A 15945-nucleotide genomic window follows, 5' to 3' on the forward strand; every position below is an offset into this window, starting at 1 on the left:
TTTCATTTAAAAACAAGCAAGTCTAGCCAGTTAGGTTACAATAAAGAAGCTTGAAAACAAGAGCTCAAAAACGAGAAAGCAAATAAAAAGAACCCCAACTGTATTGTTGTTGTTTTCTTAATCTCCTGATTTTAAGCCAGTCTCATGGGGCGGACTCATCATTTTTGAATGTTTGGAGTAGGCCATGCTGCAGGAAGGGCACTGGCTCCGAGTACTAGCCAGCACAGAAAAAAACAAACAGCAGTGGGGTAGTTTAGAGGCTGAGGGTAGCAGAGAAAGGAGGATCTAGTGGTTAGGGCACATGCCCAGGCCTGGGGAGAGCTGGGGTGCAGTCTGTGCTCTGCCACAATCTTACTGTGTGACCTTGAGCAAGTCACTTAGCCTCTGTGTGCCTCTGTTCCCTGTAGATGAGGGATGGGTGCATTTCTCTGCCTTGCAGTGGTGCTGTGTCATTAAAGATCGTGAGGCTCGGCTATTGTGGTAATGGGGGCCACATAAGCACCTGAGATAGAGACCTAGTGGTCCCTGTTTCTAGCCTAAGTTTTCAGGCTGAATACTTTTAATTGGCAGTGGCTCGAATCACCAGTGGATCTGGATTCCAAACAAGTGTGAAGTTTGAGGGTGTTCCAGTCTAAGTTTTGGTGACCTGTCCACCTTTATTGTTCTGTTTGATATCTGGATTTATAGGCTTTTTAACAGGTGAAATTCTGTAAAATTCTGTAAAATTTGACATACATGACCAGAAATTGTCCTGTGCCACTGTATAGTGTTGCTGTGCACTGCTTAAGAGCTGTCATGTTTCTCCCCAGAAACAACTAAACATCTCTGTAGCTCACTTACTTCCCTCTAAGAGTGCTGCAAGATCTACCAAAGACCTACCACTGTAATAATTAATAATGAATTAACACTTTACAAGTATACAACACTTTTCACCCACAAACATCATTACAAAAGTGGTTAGTCTTCCCAATTTCCAGAGTGAAAAATGGAGACACAGAGAGAGTAAGCGAACTGCCCACATTCACACAGTAGCAGAGTGTAGAATAGAACCCAGTAATATCGAATCTCACTTCTAGCCACTAGTCTATGCTGCCTCCACCTAAACCTGGTACATTCATGTTTGCAAAGCAGTTTATGGCTCTCAGTAAAGGGTTCTATGTAGGTGTTAAGTATCAGAATTATAAACAAACTACAAGCGTTCCAAATGGTTTTGAAATCATGATTTTTCAGTTGACGTGAGTTTTTCTTCATTCTGCAGTCTGGATTTATAGGCATTGTCTATGTTTGAGTGTTGTCATTTCAAAACACAGTGCATCAGTAAGCAACGTGTGCAATGTCACCTTCATGCATACTAGGATGGTGCAGGGAGAGTCCTGATTTTGAAAGAGTTTGCTCCTGTAAACAATTACCTTCAATAGGAACTAATGTGCCTTCTGGAAGGAGTCGAATTGATTACTATTGCCTATGAGAAACTTCAAAAAAGAGAGAGACATTTGAAGAGTCCTCCAGAGATGTCACCCAAGCACTCTGTTTTGAAAGACGCACGTGATGAAACATTAATGTTAAGATGTGCCACCAAAAGAGCCAAAGTATTGCTCCCAAAATTTCAATATTTCATAGTCACTGAGCACTTATCAGGATTCCAAAGTATAAATGAACCGCAGGGATCCCAGATTTATCATGAATTGATTAATGAAACCAGTGATGAATTCCAAAGGAGATTTCCTGAGAAGAACTACAAGTTATATAAAAGCTTGTCTGCAATCTATTGTACCAGCTCTCCACATTTCCTGAAATTGGAATCACAGTTTTGATTGACTTGCCTGGATTAGATATTGAGAAGGTGAAATGGCTGTATTTAAACCACTGATAGATAAGAGAAATTGCAAAAGAAAAAATTGAAGTTCTAGGTACAGCCAAAGAATTAAAGGAGGCTTTCCTGTGTATTTTTGAAATGTGTATCAGCATTTGTGTTGTCTGGAGTATAATCTGCAACTTGTGAGAATTCCTTTTCTTGTTTGAAAATAATTTTATCACCCCAAAGGATGAGTATGACCCACAAAAGAAGGAGAAGCCTTATTCTCATGCAATATGAAAGTAATTTGGCTTCAGAACTGAGCCTGGATGTCTTTGTGGAAGAATTCAGACATCTTTATCCAAAAAGACTCAACTTAAATTTCATGAACAGTTTAGTTTACCTTACAGGGCACTTTCATGTTAAGAGCTATATTTTTATATTTCTAATCTTTACATTTTCTGAATGCTTGAATATTTTTATACTGAACAATCACATAAATATGTATCTTGTTTTTAGGAAATAAGAAATAAAATAAGGTTAAAAAAAAGGTTGCTGACTGGAACTACATTTTTCACTAAATATGTGAACTTCTGAAGGCAACCACAACTGTGTGGTGTTTAGATGTTGCTTGTAATTATTAGAATTGGGAGTACTGGCTGTTGGAAGTCTTAAAGGACAGGAAACAGGAAAGAGGGGGGGAGGAGTTGAGAGGCTAGGAGAAAGCTACAGAGGATGCAGCAGTTGCTTGGTAAAGAGATTCCACTTTGAAAATAAAGTCCTCTTGAAGCTCGTTAGTACCTTGCCTGGTTGATACAACTTTTTGCCGATGAGGATGGATCTTCTGCCTCTGAACCCACCTGCACTCTTTCTGCAAAGCCCAGGGGAGCCTCCAATTGCTTTTATTACCTGGATCCATATGTTTGAGACTTATCTGCTTGCAATCAGTGCTACAGAGATTTCTGAAGTAAGAAAGCGTGCTCTGCCAATCCACTGCCTTGGAGCAGAAGGACAGCTTATATTTATCATCTGCAAGGGGAAAAGTGTAAAATATGAGACTGTACTCACTGCATTTAAAGATTTTTTTTGTGCCAAAAGTGAATGTAGTAGCTAATTGTAACAGATTTTGCCAGCATGAGCAGAAACCAGGGGAAACTATAATGCAATATATTGCTTCCCTGAGGAGTCTGATTGCAATTTGTGACTTTGGGAATATGGCAGATGGGATGATTAGGGACTAGCTCATTGAGAAAATAACCATGCTTCATGTAAGAGAATGCTTACTTCTTGAACCACAACTTACACTAGAAAAAGCAATAACCATTGCTACTCAGATTGAGTCAGATACAGCTGAAGCCAAAATAATGAGCATGGATACAGGAGGCACAGTCCAGGCTCTGACTCCTTTGTAGAAAAGTTCACTACCGCTGCAGACACACAATTGCAAGAGGAAAACTAATGAATAACAACCAAATCAGCAAATTCAAAATACAGTAAAAGCATGTTTCCGCTGTGGATCCCCACAACACCTTGCAAGCTACACAGGATGTCTGGCAAAAATAGCTCAGTGCAATCATTGCAAAAAGATTGGGCATTTTGCTAAAGTATGTTGCAGTAGCCAGTTCAATCAACAGGTGCATGCAGTTACAATACCAGATGCTACTGTGCTGAGCATGGACAAAATCACTACTGCACGTATCAAACTGCCTGCCTTGTCATGAAAGCTGTCCTTCCTTCCTAGTGTCAATGTCTTAGCTCTGGAGCACCTCCCCAAACAAAGTAAGCTATACTGATAAAAGCAGTTTTGCTGGTATAACTGCATCTAACTTAGGGCTTTTCCCAATATAAAATGTCTTTTAAAAATCACATCCCTAATCAACATTACCGTACTGGAAAAAGTTTTATGTATAGATCTGACCCTAGACTCTGACTCTTTATTTGAAAGAGAGCGTGCCTGAACTGGTAGTCACCCCAAGTGTCCATCCAAGACTCTAGGCATACTCAGCTCAAAGTGTAGACATACCTTATAGAGGAATTATCACAGTAAGAATGCTTACACTGAGAAACCTCACTCCATTCACCTTTTCTGTAATATTATTGTCTTTTTTTCTTTTTAATTGTGCAATCTCATTGGGTTTATTGGTTCTTCCCTTCCTTGCTCAACCACTCCAACTCAATCCTGTAAGTAAACAATAATAATGCTACTGTTTGCAATACACCATCAGAGGCTCCAGTTTCCACCAACACACTTGGCCTAATCCTGATGTTCTTTCTTACAGCCTAATTCTGAAAAGGCTTTTTTGTGGCCCCAAGTCCTGCAAGCTGCTCCATATGGGTGGACTTCTGCACCCACACACAGTCCATCCAGGGGCCCATCCACAAGGAGCAACTTACAGGTTCTGGGCCTATTTAATTCTCCTTACTAGCTACAAAGGCATTATTATATCATGCTCAGCACTATAGAATCTGGGTACACTTAAAGAACATTATTAAAGAAGGAGTCACGAGGTGAAGCTGTTATATACAGCCTTCCAAGTTCTTTTTCTTAGTGTGTGAGCAAGTGTTCAGTCCTGGGAAGACATGCTGTGATGTCATTTTATTTATGCAAGATTCCAGGTAGAAGCAATGGTCCTCCACTGGGAAGATGACCTGCCAAACCCTGGATATTTGTTACCCCTCAGCAGAGGGGCAACAATATAATGAAGTGTTCCCTTTCCTCCTCCAATGATAATGAGGTGTAAAATATATCTATTTCATGTTGCTGTGAAAAGCAGAGATTCATGGTCATCCTAGTCTTTCCTGGAAAGGAGTTTTACAGCGGTCTCCAGCGGTCCTGAGATGTACAGTCTTTGTGGACAACTCCATTGTTCCTGAGTGTTATGTCTCCCAAAATCCATTTTCCCAAATAAGCTTTATTAATTGACTACAGTGACATTAATTAGATCAGAATAACAGTATGAAAATATAACAAGAAAAACAAACTCAGTTAACACAATGAGTAGGTCCATGTTTATAAACTACATCCAGTTCTTCTACTTTCTTGGGTTCAATCTCCAACCATCTCCAGCTGCAGCTTCTTCCAGCTGGCAAGTCTTTAGAACTCTGTCACTCAGTGTTCCAGCTCTTAAAGGTGTAGTAACCATACACCAGCACAAAAGTTGGTAAAGCAGCACCACTCTGATGGTACGCTACTGTTGGAGAAGGTCCTGGTTGCAGAGATAGAATCAGGTATGGTAGTCTTGGGCCATGGAGGTTTTTTTAGATTAACCATGACCTTAAATTCTCTACAGTGTTCTGCGGAAGCCATTCATGTGCTCCCTTCCAGTGTTGCTTTGCAGAAAAGCAGCCATGTGCTGGCTAACTGTCAATTGCAAGGTACTGATTCAAAGGTAATTGAGGATGCTCTGCACTTCCCAGGATCAGGTCTTCAGTCCTTAATTAGACAAAATTCCCACTGAGTTCTAGCCTTGAAGTTTACTCAGGCTAAACTCCCATTGAAGTTAAGACTGAAGAATTAGCCCCATTATTATGGTTTCAACAGAGAATCAAGCAGAAAAATGTGAGGACATGTAGGAGAAAATGCAAATAGCTTCAGCTGTGAAAATGAGAGCTGAGAAAGTTACTGGCTAAGTAAACAGCTTTTATCTAGATGTTCAATTACCTAATCTGAAATTAGAGGTGCTAAACAACAACCTATGATAAACAGGAGATCTTTGGGGGCTGGAACTGAGGCTCATTCCACCACAGGCAAAACCACTCTCCAGCTAGAATGACTGATGGAGAAACTCTGAGATCTTTGTGGAGTTTCCCCATCAGTCCCCCCTCCCAAATGTATTTCCAATGAAGGGGCTGGTCCAGCCCTGGGCTTGATCCCATGGGAGTTTTGCCTGAGTAGAGACAGAGTTGGATTAGTCTCATTCTGAACACAAATATGAGGTCTGAGGTTTTTTTAAACATTTAGACAATAGGCAGAGTTGCTTCTGGGTAAAGGTGGGATCGGCTGACCAAGTCCCTCAGAGCCATGCTTTAAGTGTTCCAGGATGTATGATGTCCCAATGTACAAACGTTATAATATCTCCATATTGTTCCTGCTAACAATTAGTGGCACTTTAGAGGGCCAAATTCACTGCTGGTATAAGTGAGCCCAACTCCACTGGAGTTGTGCCTGTTTAAAGCAGTGGTGAATTTGACACCTAAGGTGGGCAGTGTCCATCCTTCTTGCCTTTTCTTGGGCCCCAATCTCAATATTATGTTAGCATGGTTTATTCCTAAAAGAAACAATACAAGTAAAACCCTTCTGTTGAGGAAGTGCATGGCAGATGTTAATATGTGCTGGAGAGATGGACTGCAGGCCTTCTGGGAAGACATTATTGTTAAGGCAATGATTATGACATTGAAATTTTTAATAAATTTCACTGCACAGGTATGGGGGGGCGGAAAGTTAAGTTACAGAAAGGTTACCAAATAATGTAGTTTGTGCTACATCAACATACACAAGAGTAGAGTGGAGGGGTGTTGAAAGGTGAGGCCCAGGGGAGCGGAGGTTGGAGAGCCCACCCCACGCTCACCCTATCATCCCCTTCTATTCGACAGGAGTGAGCCTGGCTCCCTGTTCTTTGGCATTGCGACCAGGCACACAGTGTAACACGCCCACTCAGGTTTGGCCAGTCAACCCCTCCATAGATGGAGACAGTGGCAGATGGGGCAAACCTTAGTGGCACTGCGATCCCATCCACCAGATCTCAATGCCACCCAGTTTGGGGGCCTAATATGTTTTTATCATCATTTCCAAGATTTCATGGACATGATTCAAATTCACAATTTCTGTGACCACCATGACAAAATCATCGCCCTAATTATTATTGATGCATTTTCAGGTCTATGCATGAAGGAATACAATGTTTTGATAGAAAAAGCCAGTGCTCTAAGTCATTACAGCTTTTTGACAGTAACAATTCCACCACCGCTGGTGAAAGGGAAAAATTGTTCCCCTACTGTGTGATTGTAGTAGGAGGTATATGGATTATAGTTATTTCACTGAATAGTGCTATAAGAGGTTTCCAAACAGAATGTTACAAAAGAGAAGGTAATCTTGAGACCTCCCCTGGTGTGTAGAGCCCAAAAAGCAGTAGAACCACTTCAGTTCAGCTCCATGGGGTACGACAGACCATAAAGAACATATGCAAAGGGACTCCACATCCCATCATTCTCCAGTGTGTGTGCATGATCCATCCACTAGCTACTCCTGAGGGCATTCTGCACCAAAAAATTAAAAATTCTGCACACAGTATTTTAAAATTCTGCAAATTTTATTTATCAAATAAATGTGGAGGTTCCAGCATGGCACTGGAAAGCACAGGCCACTGGCTGAACAGAGGTGGGAGATCACTGTGCAGCTCCCCCCGAGGAGATGGACTCAGTGGTGAGGCTGCAACCAACCTTGACACAGTGCAAGGACCGGGCCTGCACCAGAAACACTCCAGGGCTCTGCCCCTCCATGCTAAGTGCACCAGGTGTGGGCAGGCAGGCTCAGCAAGGCAGGATCCAAGTGTGGATGGGCTCAGTGTGCAGGGGATCCAGATGTGGGTTGAGAGTGTTCTGTGTGGGGCAATCTGAGTGTGGGTGGCTCAGTGGGAGGTTGCTGTGGGGTTCTGGATGCAGGGGCAATGGGATTCTGCAGCGGGATCCGGTGAAGGTGGCTGGGGCTCAGCTGGGTATGGGGAAGATAGAGCTTGGCAGGGGGGCCTAGGCGAGAGGAGCTCAGAGCGGGATCTAGATGCTGGGGGAGTGGGGCTCAGTGGGGTGGGGAACCAGGTGCAACTGGTTTGGGCACGGTAGGGAGGGGATCCAGGTGCGAGTGGCTCATTGGGGTGGTCCAGATGCAGGGGGAGTGGGGCTTGTAAGGTGGGATTCTGGGTGCGGGGGGAGCGAGGCTCAGCGGAAGGGTCTGGGTATAAGGGGGTCTGGATGCACGAGGGTTAGGTGATCCCTCCCTCTGCAACAGAGGAGCGATAAGTACAGGAAGCAGCGGGGAGGGGGTTTGCAGGGCTTACAGCCGGGGCACAAATCTGGGGGTGGGTCTGACACAGCCCTGGATGCCGTGCAGGAGAAGAGGAAGTCGGGTCCTTCGAAGCCCAGCCAGTTCTAGCAGCTAAGCCCAGCACAGGGTAGGAGTCACAAGCCAGGTCTTCCCCAGTCTCACCCCCTGCCCCACAGTGATTTACCTCTCAGCCAGCAGCCCTGGGCACCCAAAATATGCTGCTGGGGAAGGTCGCATGACCACTCTTGTAGCTTCCCTTTACTTCCCTGTCAGAAAGTCATTTTTCTGCAGGGAAGCAAAGAAATCTACAGGGGACATACATTGTGCACATGCACAGTGGCACAGAATTCCCCCAGGAGTAACTAGCCAAACCCTCCAGTGCTCCATCCATTCACAGACAGAGATATTATATATATATTATATAATATATATATAATATAATATATATTATAATATATATATATTATATAACTGAGACCAGTTATATTTGGAAGCTGCTATAGACTTTGGACTGCAATAGTGGCTGTTCCATACCATAGCAAAGTGCAGAACATTAACAATGTAGTGGGAAGTTACATAAGCTTGCATTTAAGGCTGATTAAGACATGCCATTAATGTGAACATATAAAATTTTTCTTTCTTTTTCCAATGTTTTTTCCACTGTGTTTATATTTTGAGATGTCTGATGAAAGAAGAGCACTTATGATCAGAAAATATGTTTGTTTATTATTTGGGCACTGTAAGTTTTCTGATGTCCTTAACTATTAATTTACCTGTTTTAAATGCTTGGAAGCAATGTAAATGATGTGATAGCTAACTACATAATAGACAACCAGCAATTTAAACTGGTTGTTTCCTGTCAGTATTTTTTTTTCTTTTACATTATTAATTTTTTTTGTGTAGGTAAATGAAGATGAAGGGCTGGATCCACAGCTGACTTGAAGGTAAACTAGCAGCGTTTTTTAGTGCATAGCTTGGAATTACACCAGTTTACATCAGCTGGGGATCTGGCACATAACAGTTTTAAAATTTTTAAATAAACGAACTAGGACAGGGAGCAGATTATTAAATGAAAAGGAATGAATGGTGAAGGCCAAGACAATAATGACTTCGCTTTGTTTGGAAGAATGGTAGCAATAAATGTACATGTGGCTTATGCAGCTAAGTGGCAGAGTGTAGATGGATTTTCTGCGGGAGTTGAAAATGTGACTAAGAATTTGGTCCATATCATCCCTTGCATTAAAATAACTTTGAATTTTTTTCCCTCCCATTATTTTGCATTAAGGTGTTTGCAAACCTCAATCTTCAGATTACACCAGAATACTAGAGAGAGAGAGAGAGAGAGAGTGTGTGTGTGTGTGTCCCACAGTGTTGCAATGGAGGTGCTGCATGTGGTAATCAGCATAATGGTTTATCGGGCCCCTGAGGAGAGTACTAGTGACTGAGCAAATCTGCTTCAATCAGGAGAAGACCAGAGGCAAGGAAAGGAAGAACCTGCTCATGAGCCCTTTGCTCTGCATCCCCAACAACAGGTGATAAACCCTTTAAGGATCGCAACCCACAGACTGAGAACTGCAGCTTGATAACATTCTGAACGGAGGGAAAATGGTAACCCAATATTGCCACATAAATGGATCCTCTCTTAGCCCTTTTAATGATATTTTATATGAATAAACCCAGGCTTTATTATTCATTACACCTAACTTCTCCTGCTATTGAGCCCCATCGCAATCCTCAATCTCACTGGGCACCTCTTGATGCACGAAAAGCTGAAACAATCACAGCCTCCCCTATGACTGGTGCCACTGCTCACTCCTGATCAGCAGCATACATAGGGTCAATGGGGCCCAAAACCAACTCTTGATTCATTGCCACCCTGAGAAACCACCATTGCCACCTCCCTCCGCGTACACCTCTGTGTGCTGCATGACATACCAGAAGCAGTAGGCATCCATCTGTAGCACTAGATTCCGGACCCCCTTCCCAACTGTTTAATGCAGAGTGATGATTTGTCACAGCCATTTGCTGCTAGTGGCACAGCCCCACAGTGACAATGCAGTGAGGTTCAAAATCTCTTTCCCAGCCCAGCTTTTTGTTTTGACTAGTTAATTTTTTTATAAACCCCAGACAGTGTGTCTTTTCACAGGCCATTGTAAAGCTGTATTTAATAAACTTTAGAGACAATCCACAAAAGCTCTAGGAAGTTCCGCAGCGTGTTTATTTCAGTAGCTCTGTGAATGTTCTGACCGTTAGCTGACCTTGCTTCCTGACCCACAGTGCTGAGCCACCAAAGTATTTGCCAAATGCAATGGTTTGCTAAACTTCAATATTTTATTTCGCATTCTATATCTGCTTCCTTCCCACACGATGAATGTGACCCCTACAGCAGGAGGTGTATCCAAATTCTCTATCAGCACTGATCATGCCATCTTATTATGCAATTGATCCTTGGTTAATAATTCAAATATATGGTTCCATTTATATAACACTTTGCCCACACCTGTTAATTAATAAGACCTCACACCAACACCCTTGTGAGATGGGAAGTATTATTATCCTCTCTTTTACAGATTCAGAAACTGGAGCTATGGAGTGAAGTGATTTGCATAAGGTCACAAAAGGATTCAGTGTCAGAGCTGAAACTGTAACTCAGGATTGCTTGGTTCTGTGTTCAAACTACTAGACTATCCTTTTCTCCAGATGAAATTCTCCCCAATGCAAAGAGCTCAAACCAGACATTCCTTATCGATTATGTCCCAATCAAGCCCATAATGAGAGAGTTAAGTGGGGGGGTCAAGTGGTGCGGTGGACCTTATCTGAACTCTCTACAGTGGGATGAATTTCATCCTCTCTGAATACCATCTGGAGACTGCTAACACACTAGAAAGTGATTGTCCAGTACAGTCGTCTGCCAGTAAAATGGAGTTTCTGACACTCAACAACTACAAATATGATAATTATACTAGACCCTCAAGTACTCCTCACCAAAATTTGTTGCTTCTATTCCAGAACTTGAAATATTTGCAGAACATGTCAGGTGATCGGAACCATTGTGAGATTGATATTTTAATATCCAGCGATAATTTATTTGTAAATTATCTTCCTAAAGTTAGTGCCTAGATACCAGGGTGACTGAGTAACATCAAACAGATAATATTCTTTTCACATAAAATCTAAGGACCAAGGGGGAGATTTTCAAAGGCACAAATGGCAATTAAGTGCCCAATTGCCACTGAAAGTCAATGGGTGTTGGACACCTAACACATTTGTGCCTTTGAAAATCTTCCCCTTGGTCCTTAGATTTTATGTGAAAAAAATATTACCTGTTTGATGTTGCTCAGTCACCCTGGTATCTAGGCACTAACTTTAGGAAGATAATTTACAAATAAATTATCGCTGGATATTAAAATATCAAAGGCACAAATGGCAATTAAGTGCCCAATTGCCACTGAAAGTCAGTGGGTGTTGGACACCTAACATATTTGTGCCTTCGAAAATCTCCTTAATTATGCTGGCTCCTGCACACATGCATTAGGATGAGGAAGGGAGCTGGGACACGTTCCACCCCTTGTACACCTGTGTACGAGACATTCCTTATCTCTCCCAAGCGTTCCCAGGTCTTATGTTGGCCTTACCCCAAGCACACTGTATAGCTCTGGTGCCTTTTAAAGGGCGTAGCAATGCTAAATTCTCTGGTGCTATTATCCCTTACTCAATAATGTTGCCAGGTAACTAACACCTAGGTATGGCACTTGCTCCTCCTCCCTAGCTCAGCCCTGCTTCATCATACAAGTTAGCTATAAATTCTTTCTTGGTGTAAAAGTGACTGACTATGCTATTCCATGGAAATAGTCCAAATCACTACAGTTTACAATCATATTAGTACATAATTGTTTGCCATTACTCTGGAATTTTATTGTAAGGAATAATAGTAAATGGCTTATAGAATCGTTGATTATATTCCACCACATTTTTTCTTTGACGTCTTTAACTTGAAACCTGATATCTCTCTCAAATCATGTGCTAAAAATCTGCTCAGGATCCCTGTCTTCCTCTAGATCAAATCTAGAATGACATGCATCAGCCCTTTAATCTCATACAGAATGGCTCCTTATAGCCTTCATGCTCCACCAGACTTCTCTTTTGAGCCAATGAAATATACGTAGCTTTGCACCATTTTTCTGATTCCCACACACCTGCCAGAAACAGATTCGTCTTGCACAACAGTGAGCTTAACTGAACTATACAATTATTGAGACTGGTTTATACTTGATTTTTATATGGTGTTAATCTTTTCTCACTAGGGTGGAGACTCAAACATGGTTAAACAGAAGATTTAAAAAAATCCCTTTCAATTCTGCTCAGTGCTCTGTGGTGAAGTCAGACAGCAAGGGGAGCCTGTTATAAAGAACTTGCCATACTGCATCAGCTAAGTGGTCCATCTAATCCAGTATCCTGTTTCTGAGTGACGAGTGCCAGCTGCTTGAAAGGATACTGCAAGGCGCACTGTGGTAGGCAGTTATGGAAAATTAGTTTGAGGTTGGATTAGCTCTGAAGTTGGAGGGTTTATATTCTAAAGTAAACAATCCCAATCTTTTCATTCTTTTTTCATAAGATTTTTTGTATGCTAATAAATCCTATTCCCTAAACCATGGGAATACTGCATAAAATTACAAGGGCAATCAGTGTTACGTTGGCCACAAAGTAAATTGATTGACTACCGAATGCATCCAATGAAGTGAGCTGTAGCTCACGAAAGCTTATACTCAAATAAATTTGTTAGTCTCTAAGGTACCACAAGTACTCCTTTTCTTTTTGCGTATACAGACTAACACGGCTGCTATTCTGAAACCTAATCAGATTTAGTATTCTACTTTTATAGAAGACACCAAAGGAAGATTGTGGACTTGAAAATTAGATTTCTGTCTGAATTTTGTTTTCTCTACCATTCTTGCAAGTAACACCTACAATTACTAAAACTGAAAGAAGCTGGCATGAAAAAAATTGTCTCCATTTCATCAGTTCCTTTACTTTGTGCATTTGACATTGCTCTACGTGTAGTCCATTTCACTGTTATATTAATGGTCAGTTGCACGTCCGGTCTCAAAGCAGAGTTTTGTGTTATACTCTTGGACCCTTCTATTCCCCTCTGCTGGATAGGGCCTTAAAAACAACAGAAGAACAGAAAAACCATTATGAACAAATTTTAAAGAATCTCTATATAAAATAATTTCAAGAGATAGTATATAAATTGAAGTCAACAGTGTCCCTTTAAAAATAAATTATGTTGTCACTCAATTAAAACTTCTTTTTCTGGTTCTTATGTCCAGAGATTATCCTCCTGTTCATTCAATACTATGAGAGTATCCTGTTCAAGTGTGGACGAGAGACTTCTCTCTGTTTAATTTTGACAGGTTTCAGAGTAGCAGCCGTGTTAGTCTGTATTCACAAAAAGAAAAGGAGTACTTGTGGCACCTTAGAGACTAACAAATTTATTAGAGCATAAGCTTTCATGAGTTACAATGCATCCGATAAAGTGAGCTGTAGCTCACAAAAGCTTATGCTCTAATAAATTTGTTAGTCTCTAAGGTGCCACAAGTACTCCTTTTCTTTTTGCTTAATTTTGGTTATCTTTCGCCTTTTGTTAAAATTTTCATGGAGAAGAACATGTAAGAGTTTATACCTATTTTTTGTTGTTGTTTTGTTAGCGTCCTAACCAGCAGACAAAGGGAGCCAATCCATCTCTTGTGAAAGTGAGAATTACGCCCACTTACCCCTACGCTGAATTTGGCCCAATGTGAGAGAAGGGGAAGAAAAACATGTTTATTGTTAAAGACCATGACTAATAGTTGTTCTCAGTGGGAATTGCTGAGCCGTTGTGAAAAACTGGTATGGGGGCTCTGCCTGTTCTTTCCCAGTGCTGTTCTGATGCTTTCCCTATAGAAATGGAAGGGTGTATATGGCAACTCGTATTGCCATATTTGCCTGGGCAACGAAATTAACTAAAAGTTGGCACAACTTTAATAAAATCAATGATCTTTTACTGGACCTCAAAGCAGTTAATAAAAGTGGGAGAAATATTCACACCAAAAGTCGCAATGCTCAAAATCACAGGTTTCAGAGTAGCAGCCGTGTTAGTCTGTATTCGCAAAAAGAAAAGGAGTACTTGTGGCACCTTAGAGACTAACAAATTTATTAGAGCATAAGCTTTCGTGAGCTACAGCTCACTTCATCGGATGCATCCGATGAAGTGAGCTGTAGCTCACGAAAGCTTATGCTCTAATAAATTTGTTAGTCTCTAAGGTGCCACAAGTACTCCTTTTCTTAATGCTCAAAATGTGCTATTTGTTTCAAACTCAAAATTGGTCCCTTTTGACACATTATTGTGATGTATCATGCCATAGTGACTTTTTGACACCACATCATGGCTTTCTGTTCAAATGTGTTGTTTTGACACCACATTATTATGATGCATCACAGTGTGTTGACACAGTTTGACATCACATTAGCATGCTGTATCTGAAAGTGGCAGTGTTTTGACACCATGTCGTGCTGCAGTGGTGCTTTGATGCAGCATCATTATATTGCCTACGGGCATAATGAACTTTCATCTCACCACCTGATGGCACTGTGTTGCAGTTGCATTCTGTCACTGCCTGATGGAGCTGTACCATTGTGCTTTAGAGACACATCTGCCAGATACCTCCAATGTTTCTCATTTCAAGGGCTACCACTCCTTTCAGCTCAAAGTTCCCTACATTCCACACAAATTTTATATCTCTTCACTTTAGTTATTAAATTATTAATGTTAGGAATAGCAAATCTTTACACCAAGGTTACAGGGGACTTGGGGGGCGTTATGCTAAAGCAGGGGTTCTCAAACTGGGGGTTGGGACTCCTCAGGGGGTCGTGAGGTTATTACATAGGGGGATCGCGAGCTGTCAACCTCCACCCTAAACCCCGCTTTGCCTCCAGCATTTATAATGGTGTTAAATATATTAAAAAGTGTTCTTAATTTATACAGGGGCATTGCACTCAAGAGACTTGTTCTGTGAAAGGGGTCACCAATACAAGTTTGAGATCCACTGTGCTAAAGGAATGAATTCCACAGCATTTTAAAAAGAAAAGGAGTACTTGTGGCACCTTAGAGACTAACAAATTTATTTGAGCATAAGCTTTTGCGAGCTACAGCTCACTTCATCGGATGCATTTGGTGGAAAATACAGTGGGGAGATTTATATACACACACAGAGAAATTTGTTAGTCTCTAAGGTGCCACAAGTACTCCTTTTCTTTTTGCGAATACAGACTAACACGGCTGCTACTCTGAAAACAGCATTTTAAGTTTCTCGCATAATTCATCTGTGTGTGTCTGTGTTTCTCATTTTGGGTTGTCACATGCTACACCCCACGTTTGTGCCTTGATGGGAGGGGGGGGTGAGGCACAGTCTGGAGATGTTTTGTCGCCACTTCATGGCATCATGGCAAGGACAGTTTTTTCTCTGGGGTAGCCTGCTACAGCATGAGGGATGTTCTGCCACATAGTGATTCCCTGTGCTGGTGTCAAAGGGCCCATCACACAAGGGCCCAGGGAGATGTGTCTGTCTGGCTTGCTAGGAGCACATGAAGCAAGTTTGCCCCCATACAGCTTCATCACTGCACCTCACCCTGAGCTGATGCCAGCCCAGCCTCCCCAGTCTCCATCCCCATATCCCTGGCCCTCCCACCACAACCCCCCCCCAGCCCTCCCTGTCCCCCAAAGCCCCCTTGACCCTGTCCAAGCCCCCCTGCCCTCCCATCCCTGTCTCCCCATCCTCCCATCCCAACCCGCCCTTGGCCCTTGAAATCCCCCAAACCTTGCTGGCCCTTCCATCCCTTATCCCTATCCCCATGTCCCCTGGCGCTCCCCCCTTCGGCCCTCCCCCCCCCATCCCATCCCCCCCCCGCCGCCGCCGCCGCCGCGCCGCTCACAAATACTCCTCTCCCCTCCCACCCCTGTGCCCGCGTCCCACCCCCATAGGCGGCTGAGGGCTGTGCCTGCAGCCAATCCCGCCGCGCAGCGCCTGGTCCGATCCCTTCCCTATCTTCCCATTGGCCGATGCCTTCTCCT

At 42.4% G+C, this 15945-nt stretch overlaps 1 long non-coding RNA gene across 1 annotated transcript; it reads left to right on the forward strand.

Moving 5' to 3' along the window:
• The first annotated feature begins 4958 nt into the window (after window positions 1-4958).
• Window positions 4959-9407, forward strand: LOC119860766. The gene is made up of 3 exons (XR_005294630.2): window positions 4959-5023; window positions 8739-8779; window positions 9121-9407. It is a non-coding gene; the product is annotated as an uncharacterized LOC119860766 (long non-coding RNA).
• The last annotated feature ends 6538 nt before the right edge of the window (window positions 9408-15945 follow it).

The sequence above is a fragment of the Dermochelys coriacea genome, chromosome 8 (genome assembly GCF_009764565.3).
Source record: "Dermochelys coriacea isolate rDerCor1 chromosome 8, rDerCor1.pri.v4, whole genome shotgun sequence".
In the NCBI taxonomy this organism is placed as follows: Eukaryota; Metazoa; Chordata; order Testudines; family Dermochelyidae; genus Dermochelys; species Dermochelys coriacea.